This window comes from Meleagris gallopavo, chromosome 4, assembly GCF_905368555.1.
Source record: "Meleagris gallopavo chromosome 4, MGAL_WU_HG_1.1, whole genome shotgun sequence".
In the NCBI taxonomy this organism is placed as follows: domain Eukaryota; kingdom Metazoa; phylum Chordata; class Aves; order Galliformes; family Phasianidae; genus Meleagris; species Meleagris gallopavo.
The window spans coordinates 4030403-4053142 of NC_139407.1; the positions used below are offsets into that span (position 1 = coordinate 4030403).

Sequence of the window (22740 nt, forward strand, 5' to 3'; positions counted from 1 at the left end):
TGGAACATAAGCAACAAATTCCTGGCAATCAGTAAGTGCCAACTTTCCTTTATTTACTGTGAATTGCTTTGATTTCTCGATCTGCTTCTGATTTGCCACAACTTCTCTGTACAAATGTACTCCTTGGATTTCAGATTTCTGGAGACGCTGCTTTTAGACTTAAATCCTGTGAGAAATTAAATGCTTCAGAGTTCCCCTGACTTCAGAATCTCCTGACTGGTTGGGGCTTGACCTCATACAAACTCTCCACTACACAGAAAGTAGTTTGTGTATATACTCAAGTTTCACCGAGAGGAGAATCTACGCTGTCCTACAGATATTTGTTGTTTTAATAAGCATTTATTTACTATGTTAAAATATGTGTACATTGCATAGAATATATAAAATATAAATAGGATACGGATATATAACAGTAAATAGAATCCAGCTAAGCACAGCATTACTTCAGTAACAGCTCTCCTGATAGTGACAGCGAACTGTAAATGTCTCCTGGAGCAACTGTATGGACTGCATACTAAGTAAAAAAGGCTTGAATTTGCATTCTTGCATGAACCAACTGTATTGTTCCCCTACCTGCTGAAGTTACTTAACCAGTCTGACCAGGATCAAGTATCCTTCTGACGAAAGACATGATTACTCTATGGGAGCAGTCCTTTTCCAGAGCCAGCAGAGCCAACGTTTACACTTTTCTCTAGGTGAAGCAGTAACAGTTCATGGAGCTGCCCTTCACAAACCTGGAAGTAGCTTTCATCTTACTGGCTTTTGTCATTTTCTCCTTGTTCACCTTGGCATCTATCTACAGTGATCCCCATGGCAAGAAAGAAGGTAAATGACATAATCTAAAATGAATACAGTACTTTGCATTTTTTACTAATAGTTGATTTACATAGGTTTTGTGTTTGATCTTGATGGTAGACTTATAGTACACAACACTTTACCTTTAGGAATACTGTCCAAAGGGCAGAATGCAATGAGGAAAGCTATTGATAAAAGCCACAAACACAGAAATTGTGCTAAGATATAAGTCCAAGAACTGTTACAGCTCTGTATGCTGACCAAGCTATACCAGACTGCTGAGAGCATTTCTGTAAGAAACATCTCAATGAATAAGTGCTTGTTTTCTGCAAGGGAAGCCTTTTTTCCTAGCAACAGCTCTGCTTCATGTTCTGAGGTACTATAAAACATTCAGGCTGGCGTAACTGGGGATGTTCTTGTAATGAAGGTAAATGTTTGTCTTTAATAATCTGAGGCCAAGTCTTCACTCTCTTTTGTAAGAGCCAAAACGCTCGTAGGGGTTGCCTTTCTCCCATTCAAAAGGTTTTCAAATCCAAGGGGAAAAATCACCCCAATCCCATGCTAGATCTACAAAGGAGCATTAACATAACCTTACACCATCAGCAGAATTCCCTTGTAGCAGGCCTAGTGCTATCACAGTCATCATCATGCCTCTAATCCCTTGCTGGCAGGGAGCCTTGCTGGGCACTGGTGCAGAGTGAGAACAGGGGATGCTGGCAAGCACCAACAGAGCACAGCCTCTCCCCTGCTGCCTGTGGGATGGTTCACCCCTGCTTCACTGAAGGCAAGGGGGAGGAAAGGAAGAAGTAACTGAAGTAAGACAGTATAGCTGCTGATTTTTGCTGTGTCTGGTGATAACTTACTCTGCATTGGTTTGGTTTCTGCCTATAAAAGATCTATTGCTGAGCAACACTGATGTTCTTAATGTGTGTTGTCATAAAACTTCAAGCTGCTTAATAATTTGTAAAAAACTGGTAATCCACAAGAAAGGCAAAAAGTGTCACCATGTTTGAGCCTGCATTCCAGTTTACTTTTCTTTCTTAACCTTCTGCTGCCTTGGATTTTACTTAATTTCTACATAGAAGGGGAAAGTGTCAGAAAACAAATCTGCAGATAAAATGTGGTTGTCATGAGAACTGACCTCATTTAGACAGCGTGGACGCAGTTATTCATTAGAGAAGTCAGCTGTAGGAACATGGCAAGAACAGCATCTCCTTGTGCTCCAACAAGGACCAGGGAGAGATGTGATACAAGGTGTGCAATCCCCACGGCAACAAGGAAATATCTGCAGGGCCATTTTGCACATACATGAAGTTGAAAACTGGACACTGGTTCACCTCTTTATAACTGATACGTGTCTTATAGGATTAAAAAGGGATTGTTTGATTTTAAACTTATGCCTGCAAGTAGATTATGCAAAGACAAGGCCTTGCCCTCAGCTTCCACTAGCAATCTACTACTGGGATGGAGTGCAAATACCTCTGGCAATATTTTGTTTGTGTCAAAACTGCAGAACTTTTCACTTTTCACCTGTGCTTTCAGATTGCAAACAGAAATTAGAACTTCTGCTGAGCACTGTGTTAGAACAGAGTCCTACTGTGAGAGTTCCTGGGTGCCAAATGTCTTGCTGACTGAGGGGTGCTCAGCAGGGTCAGTTCCCATAATCCAGGTTAGAGCTATGCTCAAGGCATCTTGTATCCAGGGCCCTTGGACAGCAGTGAGAGCAATTCATGCATATTCTGCCAGTGCAATAACCCTTTAGTTCAGGCAGTGTCCTCCTGAAGTTATAGCATCTGGCTACCATGTTTATATCTTTATCCCGCAACATTTTTTAAACTGTGTTTAGAGAAATGATGGGCAAACGGAGAATCTAAGAGAAAGCCAGCTGCTTAAGAGAGAATGGCAAGAGGAAGATGAAAATTATACAACCTCTTTATGCAAACATTGATGAGAGCCATATCCAAAATAAATGGCTTGACTCAAAGCTAACTGAGAAGGGGAGATGCTTTTGTCAGGAGCTGTTCATAAAAGGACTTGCAGCAGTAAGGCACAAAGTAGCATCTTCTATCAACAGATGGAAGGGTTTTCCTTTGATTTCCATGTTACATGTTGTCTCAACTGTTCAGTATCAGTAAGTTAGATGGGGAAAGTTGTACTTATGCAAGACATGTTTAGTTCTTTTCTGCTGTGCCAGGAAGCATGCATGAGGTTTGTTTTTCCTGCAGTGAAGACCATAGCATGTATCTTTCAATTCTTTGCTTACTATGAGGACAGTGAGGAATAGAAATATTGTAATGTATTTCTCAAGCTTCTAGCACAATTGTTAAGAGAAACTTTCCTAAAAAAACAATCTGGCCTGTTTTCACAGTATTTCATCATGGTATTGTACAGTAGAGCATCTCACAATGAGAAATTCTCATACTTGGCTGTTTCTAATAAGCAACAAAGAAAGTATAAAGTAACTGACTGTTCCAAATACTATTAGGAAATGTTTCAACTGTATTATTCTTTCCCCGGACAACAGATCTCAGTGCACCACAGAGCCTTCAATGACTTGATGGGAACCAATGTCTTACACAGACGTGTGGCAATGTAAAGCTGTACCTCAGCACAAAGCAGTAGCTTACATCAGCTTAAAATTTGCCTTTTCGATGGAGGCAAGGGACTGAGAGAGCAGAGTATGCATGGTAAACTGGGGCAAACTTGAAATATAAAAAAATGGAGCTGGAAGGTAAGGGAAGGCATGCATAGCTTCTGTTCAAAGTTCTCCTCCATCAGAAAAAGGAGGTTCTGTGAGATTATCCTAATGTAGTAATCCATGAAAATGTAAACATAACACCTTCCTTCAAAAGTCTGCTTGTAAGTGAAAAAGATAAGCAGACTGCTTTGAGCTGTGGGGGTTCCCCTGTTCTGAAAGAAAAATGAGAATCCAGCAAGACAAATTCCCAATGACATGACAACTGAGATACTTGAAGAAGGACACTGAATAAGTATGGCATAAAATCACATCATCCCAATGAAGATGGACACTACTGAAAAATGCCAAAGTGCCTCGCCAGAAGCGTCACAAGGAAATTTCTATAGTTAAAACCTGCCCACTGCCTGCTTTGTTGTCAAAAGATTTCTATTTCCAAATCATAATGCTAAGGAGCATGAAAGAACAAAATTAAGTTTTAAAAAAGGCATGTATCGTTATCTTTACACTATGTATCATAGCAGCTTCTGGAAGTGCTTCAAAAGCTTACAGAAAATATATATGCAAGATCAAGGATGTACTCATTACATGTTCAGAAAAGCATTTTTGCCAACATTACGTTTTGTTCTTTGCAATTAGAAGTCTCCAGGTTAGCATCTGGCGAAACCAGAGATATAGGACATAGATTAGAATGCAAGCAGCCTGGAGATCTGTCACAGATCTGACATCCTGAAGGAGATTGCAGCATGTGTTTCCAGCTGCCCTCTCAGAAAAGGCTAAACCCACATCATTTACATGCCCCACTGTTGCTCTCTTCCATAAGTAGTACCTGTGATAAAGTAGCTCTCTGCTTTATTTTGGCTCTCTCACACGTAGGTAAGCTTTGACTTTAATTCCTTTAACTATTTGCCCTGTATCCCTTTCATGAACCAAACCGCAACGCGCTTTACAGAGGTTTGTTTTAAGAAATATAAAAGATTACAGATTTATTGCAGAAAGGTAAAAGGAAGCAAGGCACATTAATAGCTTATGATGCATTTGCCACCGAAGAGACAGTCAGAAGAGCATGGTTTCAAGGAGAGTTCATGCAATAAATCTCCCACTGGAGGGAGTTCTCTAGTCATCACGAGCCACTAGCTGTGCTGCTTACAGAAGAATTATCTCACAAAGACCAGAAACAACACATGGTTTCCTGGAAGCCTTTCTCTCAGCAGTGTCTGTTACAACAGAAATTCCAAGCCTAAAGATTAAAACAAACGCCTGTCTCGCCGTTCAGTTCTCCACAGTGTGACAGTCTACTCCAAATAGAGGTGTGTGCAGAGGACTTACGAGATTTTTGCTTTGGGGAAACCTGATTTCATACACCCAAATTGAATTTCAGTGGAATAAAATAGCCATTTTGCTCCATTCACACAGAGCAATCCAAATTTTAGGACAGTAAAGAAGGTACTAGCAAGAAATACTCCCTATCCCTTAGCATCAGTTTCTCCTTATAAATGCACATTATTTATTTCCATAAAGAAAAGCAATCATACATGTAAAGCCCCCCCCCCAAAATGGGTTTTTATACTAAACTATGAATTTTAAAAGTTGCTTAAATGAAAATAACTGACATTCTTCAAAACACCTGATTTCATTCAGGCAGCCAGACGACTTGTGCCTGTGGGCAGGGTATTGGAGCATGACAACAGTATTGTACATGTGCCATGCACAAGTGACTGACTGATTCTCTGTGCTCTAAGTGGATGCTCACATGGAGTGTAAGATGCAGGGTGGGATCTGTATCAACAATTAAACAAACAAAAAAAAAAAAGAACATGAGAATGAAACTGCATATTTTTAATACATTTTTGAACCTTGATATTTAAGAACAATGACTACAAGCGTCCCGTTTTTATCATTTGGTAGATTTGAAGATTCCTCTGTAAATCTCTATAATGATTTGAGTACTAACATACTGGGCAGTGCTAAGTCTAATGGCAATTACAACTAAGGATTTGTTATTTTTCTGAAACATTTAGGACATTTTTAATATTTTCAATATGGTATGTATTAGGAAAGTTAAATATGTCCACAATTTCTCTTATAAGAATTTCTCTTGATTAACAACTGCTGGTAAGCCTTGCAAAGTCATAAAGTTATAAGGAAAACTGCAAGCACACAAGTCTGCAGACACGCTTCCTTCTATCTCTCTTTCTTATAAAAATAAAGGCTCAAGCAAGCTCAACGATCACACATTTGCAAAGAACTGCTTATTTCTGGAATAACGACATCAGCCAAATGTGCCAAAGTCCAGCCACAGGGAACACTTAACACTGTACATCAGCTACTGCTTTAGAAAATGAAGAGACTGAGGGACAGAGTAATACAAAATGTAATAATAAAATTGAGAGAATAGTTTTATACCAATATTTAAATCTGATTTCACTGGAGAACAAAGTTACCAAGGAAAAAGGATTTAATTATGTAATCTGAATTCTCTTTACAAAATACTAGGAGCTAAGTTTTAAATAGAAAAACACTGCATTACATGATAAGGTTTACCACACATTTCCAAGGAAATTTCACAGCTTCATCAATCATCACCGTATGATACCTACAAAACTTACAAATTATGATTTCAGAAATAAAAAGACCTGGCTATACACTTGTTCTTACAGGGGAAATCAAAGATCTTACCAACACTGTTAGATCTGCAGAAGGAAACAAGGGGAAGTAATGTTTAACCTTCCCTCAATGACAGAGGTACTCTCTTCTCCATCTTGGTAATGACATTTAGTGTTCTACCTTCATTTCAAAGTTTAGTATCTAATTTCTTCCAGGAGGAACAGCATTGTCAGAATTCATATTCTGACATTGTGGATGTGGTGCTCAGGGACATGATTTAGCAGAGGGCTGTTAGAGTTTGGGTAGTATGGTTAGGTTGTGGCTGGACTTGATGATTTTAAGGTCTTCTCCAACCTGAGCAATTCGATGATTCTATATGCTAAAGGCAAATATTTTCTAATAACAAACCAGCAGAATAGTTCATTTTAAGAAGTTTTTCTGTTGTTGTTGTTCTGCCCAATGCGATGGCATAAATAATTATGGCAAAGACTGTCTTTTTCACAAGTCAGTAAAATAAAAACTTATGTGATTCAGGCTTAGAAAAAGAACTTCAAGTCTTAAAGGTATAAAGAAAACATGTATATAAAACCAATATTACACCTAGAGGATGACTAAGATTAATGCAAGAGGCCTTTTTCATGATTTAAAATAAAGCATTTTAGAATGGTAGAGAATTTGTCTTGCTAATCTGGAAGGATTTTTTCGATTTTAATATTCCTTTCTATGGTATGTATATATGCACTTATATCTATCTATCTATCTCAAGATTCAAGGCGGTTTGAGGGAGTAGCTTGTTGCAGAACTATCCCTGCATATCAGAAACATAGGGAATTTGGCATTGCATTCAAAGAAAAACTCTGTAGGACCACCCATGGCAGCTATTTAGATTGAGCTATGGGAAATGGTGAAACTCTTCCATCTGTAAAGCAGTACGGACACGGCCTTCTTAGAGGTGAAAATTTTCAGGCAGTTGCCGATTAATTTAGTAGAAGAATGATTTTAATCTGAAATAATTTTAGACGTTCTTATGGGTGAATTTATCTGCAATTCTAGTCTCCAGGAGTGTCCAAACCTTTAAAGGTATAGATGCCAAAAAAGGAATAGATGGATGAAGATTATTTAAAAAAAAAAAAAAAAAAAAAAGCTAGAAAAATTTGAGATCATACCTGAAGAAAGACTTGGATCCATTAACTGCTCCTGACCCCAGAGATTAACATGTCAGCTGCAGGTAGCAGGGCTGAGCACACCAAAGAGGTTCCTAAATATGTGAGACCTTCCTAAACTTCATGAGAACAGGATGCCCTGTGTAAGAGTCTCTCTATTCCTGCCTGTTTCTTTAAGTCTTTATCTAGGTATTTGCTAATGGTGACTATCAGAGAAGACACTAAGAAAGATGCACCTTTAGGGATGAACCAATACATCCCATGCTTCTACACCTGGTAAAACAGTACCACACACAGTAATTGGGTCCCAAATCCCACTTTACGCTTGTCCATAAGACCCATCCAGGCTGCACTGGAGGCACAATCTGCCTGCTTAATACAGCGGTAATTACTCAACAGAGTAATGCAAACAACCTGTTAAGAAAATTCACTCTTCTTTTTAAAACACCACAGCAAGTAGCTTTGACGTCTATCTTGTTACTTCTTCTTTTAAATAAAACTTGGTGGGTTCTTGTTTAAAAAGCAGGAGGTGCTGGTTGTTTGGCTCCTCCAGACACCATGCTGTGCAAATACGCCCTGCTGTTCCTGTTAAAGTGATCCAGGGCAAGCCTACCCCTACCAGCAGGATTCCCACTGGACTGTCAGATATCTTTAATTGAATATTATTGAATATAAAACACTCCAACAGCCTTGTAATGCTATAATGTAATGGGAAGTACAGGAATAATAGCAGAGTGGCACAATCCTCGGCTGCAGCAAAGGAGAACAAGCCCACGTGCAGCAGCCACGGACACAAAAAGAACAAAGGAAGAAAAGCTGCTTATCTCTGGAAAGCCACAGGTAGATGGGGATCTCCAGCAAGACAGCCTCATCTCCTTTTCCAGCCCTTAAATGAGGTCTGGGAAGGGGTGGACCCTGGCTCTATGCCTTCTGGTCACTCAGTGCACTGCATGCACCTGAGCTCCTCTGCATTGGCCCTGCCTTCTTACCAGGCGCTCAATCACTGATTTATGCTGTGACTTAGCATTTCCACTACAAGTCTTTAAATGGGAATAGTGTAGACCTTCTGCCTTGTATCCTATTCTCTGGGCAAGAGCACAAACCAAAGCAGAAGCTTATTACATTTTAATGATATTCTGCACATTTTTTTTTTTAACAGAACAGATTATTCTTCCAGCCTATTGCCTATTTTTGCCTAGTGGTTAACACTTTCTTTGTCATATTTACCTGAAGTAGGCACTGAAACTAAATTATCCACTTACTATATTAATAGTCCCAAGCACTAATTGATCATAATATAAGCAATAGCTATGCTCCTGTTGCATTGAAGGAGAAATCTAATAGGCCTACAGCAAGTCCTTCCTTTCTAAAACACACAAAAACATTACCAGGTTGCTTTCATGTTACTCCTTTGCCTCCCCACACACAGACACTAAAGTTTACTAACTCCCTTTTGTGGCAGAACTCAGAGAAAACAAGCTACTTTTGAAAAACACATTCCCCATGGAAATGATGGGAAAAAAAAGACAAAACAACTTTGTGTTTTCAAACTAACGACGTGGGAGTTGGTACTTTCACAACAATCCCTAAAGAATCGGTATATATTATTTTAGGACTAAGCTCAATCGGTACTGGAGTCACAGGATTGCTTCTGAATTGTTGGGTAATACTTTTGGACTGGACAACTATCTTAATAAACTCAAATGTATACAACAGTTACTGTCTCGCTGGGAGGCAAACTTTGCTGATAAACGTATAGCAGATTAAGTGCAAGACATTTTAAGGAGTCCTTTCCAATTTAAAAAAAAACAAAAACAAAACATTTTGGGTTGGAAGAAAGCAATAAATAAGATTAACCTACCATCTCCTGTTTTCTAACAACCAATTCTACAACTTCCTTTGAATTTTAGCGTTATGATATCTTGTATCTCTATTTGTGGGTGTGGTGATAAAAAAGGGCTTTTTGAGGATTATCTCTGGCAAGCAGGATAGAGGATCCCTAGTTCTGTATATGTAGGAGAATTGATATCTGAAAAAGTATGGAAAGAGAAGGGCTCTCTGATCTCAGGGATCTCTTCTGGCTTCTTGTCCTACTGTAAAACCACCTGCATAAGCACACAGGGAGACTCATTTCAACATGTTTTTGTAGCTAGAAACACTTGAAATGTGAGTGTCTGAATTAGTTCATACTTCTACTTGGCTCTATGATCTTTCCTGTTCCCACGAGTTCTTGTTCAACCTCTGCCTTCACAGAATGCTGGCAGCTCTTACCGTGCTTAACACTTCACTGTACCTCTGAAGGGTAGGCAGCTCCAGGATCACTGACAAATGACCTCAGGCAGACTTTCATGTGACCCGGCTGCAGTCTTGGAAACATACCTCCAAATAAAATCTGTTCTATTTTAGATTCCTATGCTCTTTAATTCTATGTATATTTCGTGGCTGATGGAGTGACAAAGAAGGGCGGAGGCAGATTTTTGTGGAAAATGTCATTCATCTGTGCTCAGACTGCTGTGTAACAGGGCAGATAGGTTTTTGGCAGCATTAATCCTCTCTGAATTTATAGCTGAGTATCTTAAACAGAGGGTTTTTTAAACTTCTTTCACTGAGATACAAACTAATAGCACTTTCCTTGCATCAAGGGCAGGTTAAGAGCACTCATACAAAAAGATACGATGCTGCATTTGTAGTTTGTCATGCTAACATAATTAGACCATGGGTGATGTAGGCCAAAGCCCAAACAGAAAGGTCTTTGAAAAAGGCATGTTGCTAAGGCACGAGTACAGATTTGAATCCAGTAACAGTTCAAATAGAGGAGAAGGGACAGATTAGAACAAATAGTTGAAGTAACGGGTAAGTATATTTTTGAAGACTGCAAAACAAAAGTATATATTTTAAAGGTAAGAGCACATATGGTCTTCAGACCAGTTAGTTATGGAGAAAGTATGGAGGATTGGATGGAGATGAGAGAATAGAAAAAAGAAAAGAATTCAAACTTTATTCAGACTTAACAACATCTAAAGGCACCAGCATCTTTCTAGGGAATGCAATATTTTTCCTACCTGTAAATTTATGCAACGGGTCAAATATATGTTGGCCTCAATTTCTTGATTCTATTGATCAGATATCTGAGCCTGAGTATGGACAGCTATACAAAGATTCTTAAGCCAATTTAAAAATAGTGGCCCAAAAGAAAAGAACTGGAAATGAAGTATCTCGCTGATGGTGATTTTCAGGGTTTGGATGGTACTAAAGTAAAAATTGTATTCTAATTTATGCTGCTATTTATATTGAAAGATTATTCCTTCTGTTATCGTGACGAGGTATAAGTTAGGTACAAGGTATAAGCATAAGCTTTGGGCTAAGACTTGCCAAATAAATTCAATGTTCTGATTTTTGGAGGAATATCTGAATTCTAGTAGGGAAAATAAGTAATTCTATGCTCATATAGGTACACTTACTGCTAAAAACAGAGATGTTATTTGACATTGGTCAGAAAGCATTTACTAATTTTCTTAAGATACCAAACAATCATGATATATCTTTCAGTGATAAACCACTTGAAATAAAGGGAGAAATGCTCTTCACTTGCTCAAAATCTTTTCTACTGCCTGTAGAGTTAATGTTCTGCTTCTGGCACATGATTAATTCCAACAAAGAAACAGGAACTTGGGAAACACACAGATGGCCACATCCTATAAATTATATGGTTGTTGTCTTACGTGGGTGGTATTTCAAACCTTGCTTCTTCACTCCCTCATAACAAGCCTGAAATCAGAAGGAAGTGGGTACTTGACAAGGCTTTTATATTTTCTATTTTCAATATATGTAAGAATTATTGACCTTCAAAAATAAGTTTTGTCAAGTACAAAAGCTTTTATGTAACAAAATCTCTAAATCTAAAATGCTTTTTATTAATTATGATTCTGTTCTCTACAGAAGAATGCTCCACACAGGAAGTATACAGGAAAAGAAGCAAATCCAACAAGAAAAAGACACATGCAAACACGACTGAATTGGTTTAGAGAAACAATTGTTACCCAGGTCCAACGTTGGAAATACATCTGAAAGAGATAACGTTGGAAGCTGGTCACCTGAACACAGTGAGAAAAAGGGTGTGAGAAAGGAAGGACCTGATCATCCATCAGATGGAATCCAGACGTGACAATTAGAGTTAATGAACCACGACCCAAGAAGCAGTTTCAGCACTTTTTACAATCCCACTTCATGGCCTCAGTAAAACTTTCAGGGCTTTCCCCCCTCCCCCCCAAAACACATCTGCTCCAAATTCTAAAGGGAGAAACTGGTTTCAGAAGTTACATTTGGTTTCTTCCCCACTTTTCAGTCATGTATGAGGTAAATGTAAAATCCTTGTTAACTGAAAAATCAGAAGATACTGCTTCTACGATGAGATTATATAGCATTATTACAGTAGCTATTTAATTTATATTAAGATTAATGAACTGATAAAGCTGACTGAAAAACACCAAGCAAATATTTTCAAAACATAACCAGTATAATGGCATTTATGTTCAAATACTGGTTTTGGCCTCAGAAAGCTACGAGAATGCCTCAAACAAGGAAAAAAAACAAAAAAGTTGACTGATACCTAAGTCTTCTATCATTTCTTCACAGAGCAGGTATGAAGCTGTGCCTCTTTATCCCCAAAGTCCAGAAGATCTGCTGAACTTCTAAGCCTGAGGTGCAATTGATCTTTCTTTCCCTATGGGCAAAGTATTCCTGCAACCAGAGCCTCTCAATAATTTCTCAGAATCCCAAAAATCCATCCATTTTGCTATTATATGGAATGAAGGATTGAAATAAGGCCAAATAACTCTTGGTGGTTCTCTTCCCATACCAGACACCTTTCCTTGGCCTCCTCCTAAGATGTGTTACCAAATCATAACAATTCACTCTGAAACCTGCTACCTAAATTACAATTGCTTTTTATGGTAGCGAATTTTAAAAACACTTTTCCAGCAGCCCTGGTCAGAAATCCACAAAGGATACTTAGTGCAGAGCAGGAAGATCTCAAGAGCTTGAAGATAATGTTTCAGTCAGCTTACACTACAGTTGCCTCTTCTCGCTGAGTTAGGAAGTGATTGGTTGCATCCTGCTTCTGGAGAAGGCAAAGGCATTTCAGCCATTGCTACCATTTAACTCCAAACTCAAAGAAGACCATCATTAAGCAGTGAAAGTCCAACTTGGTCTTGTACATGGAAATGTCTGTGGTATGTGCAAGACTTCATCAAGAGTCAACGTGTCTCACAGGAATGGCTCACAGAGCTTTGTTCTTACTATGCTCATACATTCCAATTTTTTGCAATTATTACTGCTTTCTCTTCAGTGAAACTTAAGCTCACTCATGCTGTGTTATGAGAATTTTCTAGTCCTATCACTGAATTTCTTTCTTATAGTGAAATCACTTTCAAAAAAAAAAAAAAAAAAAGAAAGAAAGAAAAAAGAAAAGAAAGAACATTTCTGTTTTCTGTTCTCCTAATATGGGCATGTGAATAAATTAAATGATATTTACATCATTATATAAAGAGCTTCACAATTTTTCTCTTTAAAAAAAAAAAGATCAGAAGAAATTGAAGGAAAAGGCATGGTAAGAGTAAAATATCTGATAAATTATTTGACTGTAAATGAATAGTAGAGGAATATTACAAAAGCTATCCATATGGATCATAATTAATAGATTAAATAATAAAACGCTTCATTTTATCCTAGCAAGTTTTTTCGATGCCCAAAAAAAAAAAAGTCTATGGCTTGGTAATAAAACTAATTGTAAACTATCGTGTCTGTCATACATACTATTGCTAAGTAGAGTTTTTCACTATATAACCTCCCAAGAGCTCATTAAATGTTGCTGATTTTGAAAACACGGTTGATTAGGTGAAATAAAACAAAATGGAAAAAAAATTAAAATTATCAGTAGATTAAGTGTTTACTGTAAATATCTTCTGCCTTGTTTAAACACTGAACTAATTTTTAAGTATGCGTGCAGAGAAGTTGTATAATACGTAACATAATGAATAAAACACTCACACATTAGGTGAGTGACATTGTAAAGATCTATTGTTTTAATAATTTCTTTCAATCCAATGATACCAATAAGAGAAAACGTGACAAAAGAAATAATTGTCTCTTCAGCTGTCATTTCAAAATATTTTCTGGAAGTTCATAGAACCGTGGAATTATTAAGGTTGCAAAAGACCTCCACGATCATCAAGTCCAACCATCAACCCATGCCCACTAAACCATGCCCCTCACTGCCACATTCACACACTTCTTGAATACCTCTATGGACAGTGACTCCACTATCTCCCTGGACAGCCTGTTCCAATAACTCACCGCTCTTTTTGAGAAGAAATTGCTCCTAATATCCATCCCAAACTTCCCCTTGTGCAACTTAAGGCCTTTTGTCCTGTTGCTGGTACCTGAGAGAGGATGCTGATTCCCCACCCCCAACCCTTCGCCACAACCTCCCTTCTGGTTGTTTTAGAGATCTGTAAGGTCTCCCTTGAGCCTCCTCTTTTCCAGACTAAACAATCCCAGTTCCCTCAGCCACACTTCATAAAACTTGTGTTCCAGACCCTTCACAGCTCCATTGCCCTTCTCTGGACACACTCCAGGGCCTCGGTGTCTTTCTTGTAGTGAGGGGCCCAAAAGTGAACACAGAACTCAAGGTGCTGCCTCACTAGTGCCAAGTACAGACAGATGATCACATTCCTGCTCCTGTTGGCTACACTATTTCTGATGCAATCCTGTATGCCACTGGCTTTCTTAGCCATCTGGGCACACTACTGGTTCACGTTCAACCAGCTATTGACTAATATTCCCAGATCTTTATCCTCAGTTCAGCTTGCCAGCCACTCTACCCCAATCCTTTAGCATTGCATGAGGTTGCAAGATAGCAGTTTTGCTAACTCTCACCTGACTTCATCAAAAACAGAGAACTTCATCACTTTATGGTCCCCATGCCCAAGACCACTTCCAACCACCACAACTCCCACCAGTCCTTCTCTGTAAACAGGTCTAGAGGGGCAATTCCCCTGGTAGGCTCTCTTACCAGCTGTGTCAGGAAGTTATCTTCCACACACACCAGAATCTTCCTAGACTGCTTCCTCTCTGCTGTTTTTTCCAACGTGTCAGGCAAATTGAAGTCCCCTCACAAGAACAAAGGCTAGTGATCACATGCCTTTTGCCAGCTAAGCATCATAAAATGCTTCATCTGTCTCCTCATCCTAGTTTGGTGGTCTATAACAAACTCCCAAGGAGGATGTCAGTCTCACTGGCCTTCCCTCTGATCCTTACCCATGAGGACTCAACCTTATCATTGCCAAAACTGAGTTCTAGAGCATCAAAACACTCCTTAACACAGAGAGACATCCCACCAGCCCTCCTTCTTTGTCTGTCCCTCCTGAAGAGCCTGTAGCCACCCAGTGCAGCACTCCAATCATGAGAGTGATCCCACCATGTTTCGGTGGTATCAACTAAGTCATAGTTTTCCTGTTGCACAATGGCTTCTGGCTCCTCCTGTTTGCAGCCCATGCTGTGCACATTGCTGTAGATGCACTTCAGCTGGGCCATTGGTCTCACCCCCAACCTCAACATACTGCCCCTAGGCTCATCTGTAGCAAGTTTGTTTTTACCCCCTTTCCCCTTCAAACCTAGTTTAAAGCCCTCTCAACAAGCCCCACCAACTACTGGGCTAGAATCCATTCCCCCCCTTTAAAACAGGTAGACTCCATCTGTTGCCAGCAGGCCTGATGCTGAATAAATCTCTGCATGATAAAAAAAACAATAATAATTAAAAAATTCCTCTGACTGCATCAGTCTCTTAACCATGTGTTGCTCAGGTGGCTTTTCCTGTTCCTCACAATATTTTTCCCTGCTACTAAAGGGATTGAGGAAAACACCACCTGAGTTCTCACTTTATATAAACAGGTTTTCTAAGAAAAAAACTCTATTAGACATTTGCTATTTCATGAGATCTTTACAAGCTGTTCTGGAACAAAACATCCTGATGAGGACACAGATTCTGGCACTTCTTACTTAAAAATAATAGCAAATGGAGATTCTTTAATCTTTCATTAATTCAACTGTTCATTTAAAACTTTTGTTTGAAACCATTTAATCTACAAAGCACAGATGCTGTTCATCATCCAGTGTTCTCATGCAAAACAACTCATGTTGTTAGTGAGATATATCCAGGAAAAAAAATATTCAGCATTGACACAAAGATACAAGAGCACTGAATAATTCGGAGTCGTGCCACAGAAGATCCAAATCAAACAAAAACTTCCAGTTCTTGCTCTGAATTATAGTCCATGTTTCTGCATACATTCTAAACTACAGTGAGTTTTCCAATCTGTTTACTAATGTAAGATATATTGACCGACCTCCCAGCACAGAAAGTGTATTTAAAATGTCATGCATAGTAATTAACTTCGGAATGAAAAAAATCTTTATGCATGTTCTCAACAAGTGAGAAATCCATGTTTTCATTGGCCTGTATCATGCATGCTAAGTGAGGAACAGCTTTATGAAGAGAAAATAAGCAGCTGTGTATACACAGTAAAGCAGAAGAGCTTTTAATAATGACCTGCAGTCATCCCAGATCGAAATTCTGTTCTCTGTTCTATTATTATTCACAATTCCAAGTTATTATTCTACATACATTTTATGATGTTCAGTAAGAGGAGGTCATCATTCGCCCTGAACGTAATTTCTGTTTTTCCCACGTATTCTTTCATTCCCTGCCAGTCAGAATACCACTGCTTCTATTACATATAGTAAAGTTTTCCAGAGCTAGAGAACCCAAGTAAAATCCTGGCAGTAGATAAATCTTTCATATAATGTAAAATCTGGTTCTGTCAAAGTGTCACAATTGATTAGACAACAGCTTAGCTAATTTCTGCTCATGGCTCATGGCATTTTTTTCTTCTTATTTTGATATCTAGTGGCTACTGTTCCTTAGTTTTATGCAAAAAGCAAGCTATTTCTGCATTTATTGGTATTTGTAGTTCTTGCTGACTCTTGTTCTCCTTATAAAGTTTCAGTAGGTTATTAACAGTGAGATGCAGAAATTAAGCGAACCATTAGTTGAGAAAGTTAATTTTAAAAAAGTGATGGAAAGTACCTCACTAATGTTTTAAATCTATGCCATGAACTATAATGAGATAATAAAAAAAAAAAAAACAAAAAGAAGGAAAACAAATGTGGTTAAACAACTTTTTTGCACAAAACTGCAAAAGAACTAATCATACTAGATTATCACTGTGGCAGGATAGAATCTGTATGTGGGAGAGGTTGAAATCTACGTGAGATTATTTATTCTTACTATGTGAACATAAGTTTCACTTTAACAGACAATATTTGATAAATCTTTTTGATAAATCAAAAATTCTTGCAACTATAGAGTTCTGCTTCCTTTTGAATGGAAAAATTTCTATATTATTGTGCCACATATTCAGGTTTTGATATTTAGTAGTGAATCATTCAGAAATAACTCTGACTCCCAATAACAATATGTAGATTTATACTACCTGGTGATCCAGCCATCAGCTTCTAGACAAATTGAATACTTCTAATTTACTGTTCTTCTAAATATTACATCACATATCCACGTACCTATTTCAAATTATTTTGCTGCCAGAGTGCAGCTCTTCTTTATCATAATCAGAGAAGCTATAGCATGATTGCTTCACAGTATAGCTATTATTTCAAAGGCTCATGTAGATTTTTAATTTCTTGGTTTGTATGCAGAACTGTGAAGTATGCAGCCTAGTTCAAAGTTTACATAAAGTTGAAGTAGTAACATGGACAGCAAAATCAGATCTTTATTTTCAAACAAAGTGCAGAATGAGTAAAGGAAGAGTGGATACAGGAGCTGACATGCACATCCGTGTTTCCTAGTAAAAAGTAAATTCAATGAAGGCACATTTGAGTATTTCCATGCAAGTAAGCTCCTAGAATCTAAGCACAGAACCATCGTTCTTCTACACTAACCTTCTGTGTGGGCACTTGTATACAAGAAGAGGAGTGATTTTTACTTGTTAAGCTGAACCCACTTTCAAAGAAGACTAAAACCAATGGCTTTGGTTCAGGATAAGATTTAAAGGTAACACCTCTTGCAGCCTATTTTCTTGCACCAGCCAGTTCTCAGCTAGCCACCTCAATCAATTTCCAAAATAAACTGCCTTCTGTTCCATTTGGAAGTGTTTCAGAAGCCTAGCCTTCATGTATGCGTGTCATATGAATTGATACGCGACTAAGACTTAACATTCATCTTTGTATTTTATGAAGAATTAGCAAACAAGGAAAACAAACAGGAAGATCTTGTTTAGAAAACCCTCACTTTGAAGGACTGACAAAAGCTACCTCACTATAACCATTGCAGCCAAATGACACTTTCTATGACTGGCAGAACAGAGCAGCACACAGTATTCGTAGGGGATTCCTTTGATCCCAAGAGTATCATTTACCTGCGTTACGGGTCATTTGATTATTTGTCTTCTCAGTCAATATCCTTTGATGTAACAAACTCAGGATGTCAGTGCTCTGGTATATGGAGAAGTGATTAATTCCACCAGTAGCGTCTTCAAGGATGACATGGCCCTACAACCTAGACGAAAGAAAAAGCAACAAAAGAAAAGAATGCAATTAGACATAAACAGTGTATCTTTCTAACTCAGCTAAGAACCAAACTCTGCATGTTAGTTTGAGCATGTTTTTGGGGCAGGAGTCGTTAGCTACACAATAGTTTTTGCTTGATATCTTAAATGTAAATCCTATACTCCACATAAATATATCATCTACGATGCAAAATCTGCAATGGGAAATCAGTACGTTTTAAACTGGTAATAAGACATACACTTATAAGTGAAAGAATTAATTAAGAGAAGTTCCCAAGAATATACATTCCTCATTTCTGGAATATCAAAAGACATTGTGCAGTTTCTTGAGAATGTCAGTATTACAAGTCCCACCTACCATCTACAGTGCTATTGTGTGGAACTCTTGAGGTACATGCAGTCTTTCACAAGGGCAAAATTACTTATTAACAAACTTCAAAATCAATATCAGATTTTGTAAGCTGTTTCAAATCATCCCTTACTAAACTGTTGCTTGAAATCTCAAGCAAGATTAGCATTTGATAGAAACATTAACTTCTGTAACATGACCTTTCCAGTTCATTTTCCACCAAAATAATTACAAACTAAAATATAAGCATATTTCTGAAGAAAAACAATTCGCTCCTGCTGGGCTTTGCTTATCACTTGATATGATGTGGCCAGACTCCATGCTAGCTTCTACATTTCTCTGAGGGTCACTCTGAAGGTTTCGTAGCCCAGAAGGGAAAAATGTCCACTGTTATCCATGAAGATGGAGAACCAGACTGAGAACACAAAGCTTTAACACAGAAGACAGAGGTTTACACCAGTGTTAGCAAGTACTGCAGCCCCACAGAAGTCCTGCAGAGGAAAATAGCTGGTGTTAAAGAACACAATATCCACATTCCATGCATTTCAGGAGTGTTTACGCAGTCTGGCTCTTATCAGCTCCTGTGTGCTCAGTGCCCGTTGACTTCATCTATATTCATCTTCAGTTCATAATTAGTTCAAAAGTAACCCTCTTTGCTATTTACTGCTGCATGATGCCAAGTAAAGCACAACAAACAGGAGTGCTTGGGATGTTCACTTTAAAAGTGCATTTCTGATAGATAAAAACTAAGTTCAGCAAACAGCTGGACAGTGTATGATTTTGTAAATGCATACAGTCAGTGCAGCTTTGCAAAAAGTCCAAGTTTAATAAGCTTCTTGTGCTTTGTTAGAATTAAGCCAAAGTACTCAGTCCCAAAATTCGATGCTTTACTCTGTTTTATATATTCTGACACCAAATAATCAAGTTCAAATTAGGCTTGAAGGCAGTCATGCTGAAAGATTACATGTCTGTTTGCATATTCCTCGTGGGCTACTACTGTAGATTTGGACTTTAAGATTACTCTCTGATGCAAATTTTCTACTTTTTTAATCCATCCACTATCTTCTAACAAAAAGTAATTTATCAGATCCAAAGGTGTGATCTCTCCAACTGAGTACAACAGAAAAACATGTGAAATCTGACATTTTTTATGGATGGCAAGGTTTATTGGTAAGAAATCTTCCGTATTTCTATCCGTGTTCGCTCATTTTTCTAATGGCATGGTGATGAAGTAAAGGTCATATAATTTTAATATTACACAAAAAAGTAGTACAGAAAGTTTTGAGCTGTACATCAAATAAATTTCTTTACCATTTTAATAATTTTGTCTTTACTTTATGGGATGCACAATTTAACTATCCATTACATAGAAAATGGCATAGAGTTAGCAATTTACACTAGGATGTGAGCCTGAAATAATACCAGAAATTAAAACTGATGAATTTTTTAGTGCTTCAACCACTGGTTCTATGCCTCAGTGTGTTTTTTTCTCAAGCAAAGGATTATTTGAAGTGAAATATTATGACCTGATAGCACTACAGAAGAGTAACTCAAGTGCATGTCAGCTAGAGGTCTGAAGAACTGGCCATGTAGACTTGACTACTCTGTGGAAGATTTTCATCTTTTCTGTTTTCAGATATCTTGGGAAACCAGGAAAAATATGCAGCACAGAGTTCACATGGGATCTCTGCCAGTCCTTCATATCCGCAGCAGTCACAGTGTGATCTACAAGTTGATTTAACATGCGGACCTAGAACGGTCACTTTCATACGAAACTCCCTTATCTACCTTCTCTGGTTGTGATAGATGGAGGAGGTCAAGGCCCTGGGAGGAGTTATTTGCAGACTTTTCCTCCCTCTTTCACGTACTGCTTTTTGTTTTAAAGGGAACTGGAGTGATATTATTGATAGACCTGTTAAGGAAGATCAGCAGAACTGAATGACAGTAATACAGATTGAACTTTTCTGATGTTACTGATCCAGGCCTGAAGAAAGTGAAGTGGTAAAGTGCATTTTGGCATCTTATTTTAAGGACTATGAAGGTAAGAAAAGAATTTCTGTAAAAGTACTAAAGGCCTTTGATTCTAATAGATACTTCTGGATACCCAGGCATTCTTTTTTTCTTTAACTATTATTTTTACTTCACTTAAACAATTTGATTTTAATAAACCATGTAAGAAACCATAATAAACTGTAAAGCAGCCAAGCTACCTCTCTTCTGTTCCTACCCCATATAGGTCAACCTCCAGCTGCAGTACAAAGAAAGTGTAAAGTTTTTCTAACAGCAGGAATGGTTTAACATGCTATAAAGCCATTTTGTGATAGGCTGTAGGGGAAAACAGTCACCAAATCTTCTAGTATTCTCTTTTTTATGATATTTTACACAAAGGGGCAGATAGTCAAATAGAAATCTGATTTCTCCATTGCCTTTTTTCAGCTAGGCCTTCCACTGGATTCCTGAAACTCATACTTATGGTTTGCATACACACGTTACTAGCAGCATAAGAGCTCTTATCACAGGTTTTGAGCTGTCTTTCTTTCCAGACATTATTTAACATATTATTAAGCAACAAGAACGGAACTAGCAGAATACATATCATATACAATGAACACAACAGCAAAAATAATAATAATAATAAATGAGATCAGGTATTATGAAGGTGGGCAAGCAACATTTTTTATTGTCTCTTCTGTCTTATTTGTGAAGTCAATTTTCAAATCCAACATTTGGTGCTATTATTGAAGAAAGATCTCAAATGAGTGCACATCCTAATGTCAGTGTTGAACACAATAATTGCAGAAATACCTTCACAAATGAGCTCAATTAACGCTTACAACATGAGTTAATAAATATTCTGAATTGAATGCCTGCTTTATTCCACGTAAATCACTGCCGCTTCCTGGTGAATGAGCCTATGAATTTATTGACCTTATGAGGCTCCAGCAAATCTTTTATCTTATTAGTCATTGTTCCAAGTCATTAGCTTTTCATTGTCTGATTCCAGATAATAAAAATACTATTACTGCGAAGAAAAAAAATAGCTATGTTCTGCACAGGGGAAGAAATCAACAAGGATGCATTCTATTTAACATTTAGTAAAATTTTCTTTATTTTCTTTTTTTTTCTTACATTAGGAAGATCTTTATGACATTTTTCATTTTCTCTTCCTTTAATTACTATTCCATTCTTGCAATTGTATTTTAATAGAATCCTCTAGTAAATAGTATGAGTTTAGTTGCTATTCTTTTGATTATTGCAAGCAAGTTTTATCACTTTGGAACTAAGGAGTTCTTTTGCTTAAACATGACACTTGAAACAAAACTTTCTCTTGAGCAAATGCTCCCATTTTTACCATATTAGAACATCAAATTCTTCCTATAGTTACCCTGATGACTTGTTTCAGAATAGAGCTAGTAATGTTGTGATGTGCTGAACTAATTATTCATTACAGAAATTCCTTTCCGGACCTGAAGTCTGTAATCAGATGCATTTGTAGTCCTAGTTTGCATAGCTCATCATCTCAAACCCAGTCACAGCATTCACAGGAGTCTATGGGTCGTTAATTTCCTGCAGGAATGAATTTGTATAGGATGCCTAAACGCTCAGGAAAATGTTTCCCTATTTTAAGAGTATCTTTTTCTGTTTCGTTTTCAGATCTTTTTTTGCATCCTTAAGTTTATATCAGTTGTGTAGCTTGAGTGATAGCAAGGCTTAACAACCTTTTATTTTTAAAAATCTAAATTGATAATGCAAAATAATATAAAATACTCTATTTTTGTGTATGAAAAATCTTCAGGAGTCAAAGAGTTGTTATATCCTTAAATACTGTATTTATTAAGATGTCTTGAACCATTATAATCACATCTGTGTCAATTATGGTTTTCAACAAAAAATGGTAATGTTTAAGTAACTAGCACTCAGCCAGCAGTTCTTTGATTTAAGCTCATTTTTTAGTTTAAGCTTTGGATTAAAAAGCAAAAACAAAACCAAAAAGTTCTCTCTTCCCAAACATTCTTTGAACTTCCCTCTTTCCTGACTATAGCACTGCTCAGCACTGAGTGGCAGCACAGGAGCTTGAAGAATGAATACTGAATTTCTTACAAATATCTGCACAACTGAATGCCAAACCTGGCACAGACTTTGAGGTCTGTTTGTACTCCTTTCAAGACCCTGAATCTGATCTAATGGAGATAACATAAGCTACCATCAGCGAAGACACTTTGGCCTCGGCACACGTATTACGGAAAATGTTATGCACAACTAGAAATATAGTCTGGAAGGAGCATGAGAGATAGAGACACAGAATGAGGGAGAAGGAAAAGGACAGAACTAAAAGAGAAAATTTTTTAAAAATATAGATAGGATTAGATAGGGAAGAAAAATAATATGAAGTCTAGAAGATAATCAAGAGAAATCAGGAAATCGAGCAAGGAAGAAATTGTGGACTCAGGATGACTTATTCAGCCACCCATCCTTTTTATCACTAAATAG

At 37.7% G+C, this 22740-nt stretch overlaps 1 protein-coding gene and 1 long non-coding RNA gene across 3 annotated transcripts in view; one reads left to right on the forward strand and one right to left on the reverse strand.

Moving 5' to 3' along the window:
* MARCHF1 (membrane associated ring-CH-type finger 1) overlaps positions 1-17890 on the reverse strand; it is a 312318-nt gene extending 294428 nt beyond the window's left edge. For both annotated transcript variants that reach the window (XM_031553004.2, XM_031553002.2), the window contains exon 1: positions 17751-17890. The gene's annotated coding sequence lies outside the window, so the exon portion shown is untranslated. The remainder of the gene's footprint in view (positions 1-17750) is intronic.
* LOC104910509 (uncharacterized) lies at positions 696-22306 on the forward strand. Its single transcript, XR_004159438.2, has 3 exons — positions 696-825; positions 11200-20290; positions 22292-22306. It is a non-coding gene; the product is annotated as an uncharacterized LOC104910509 (long non-coding RNA).
* Positions 22307-22740: the final 434 nt, after the last annotated feature.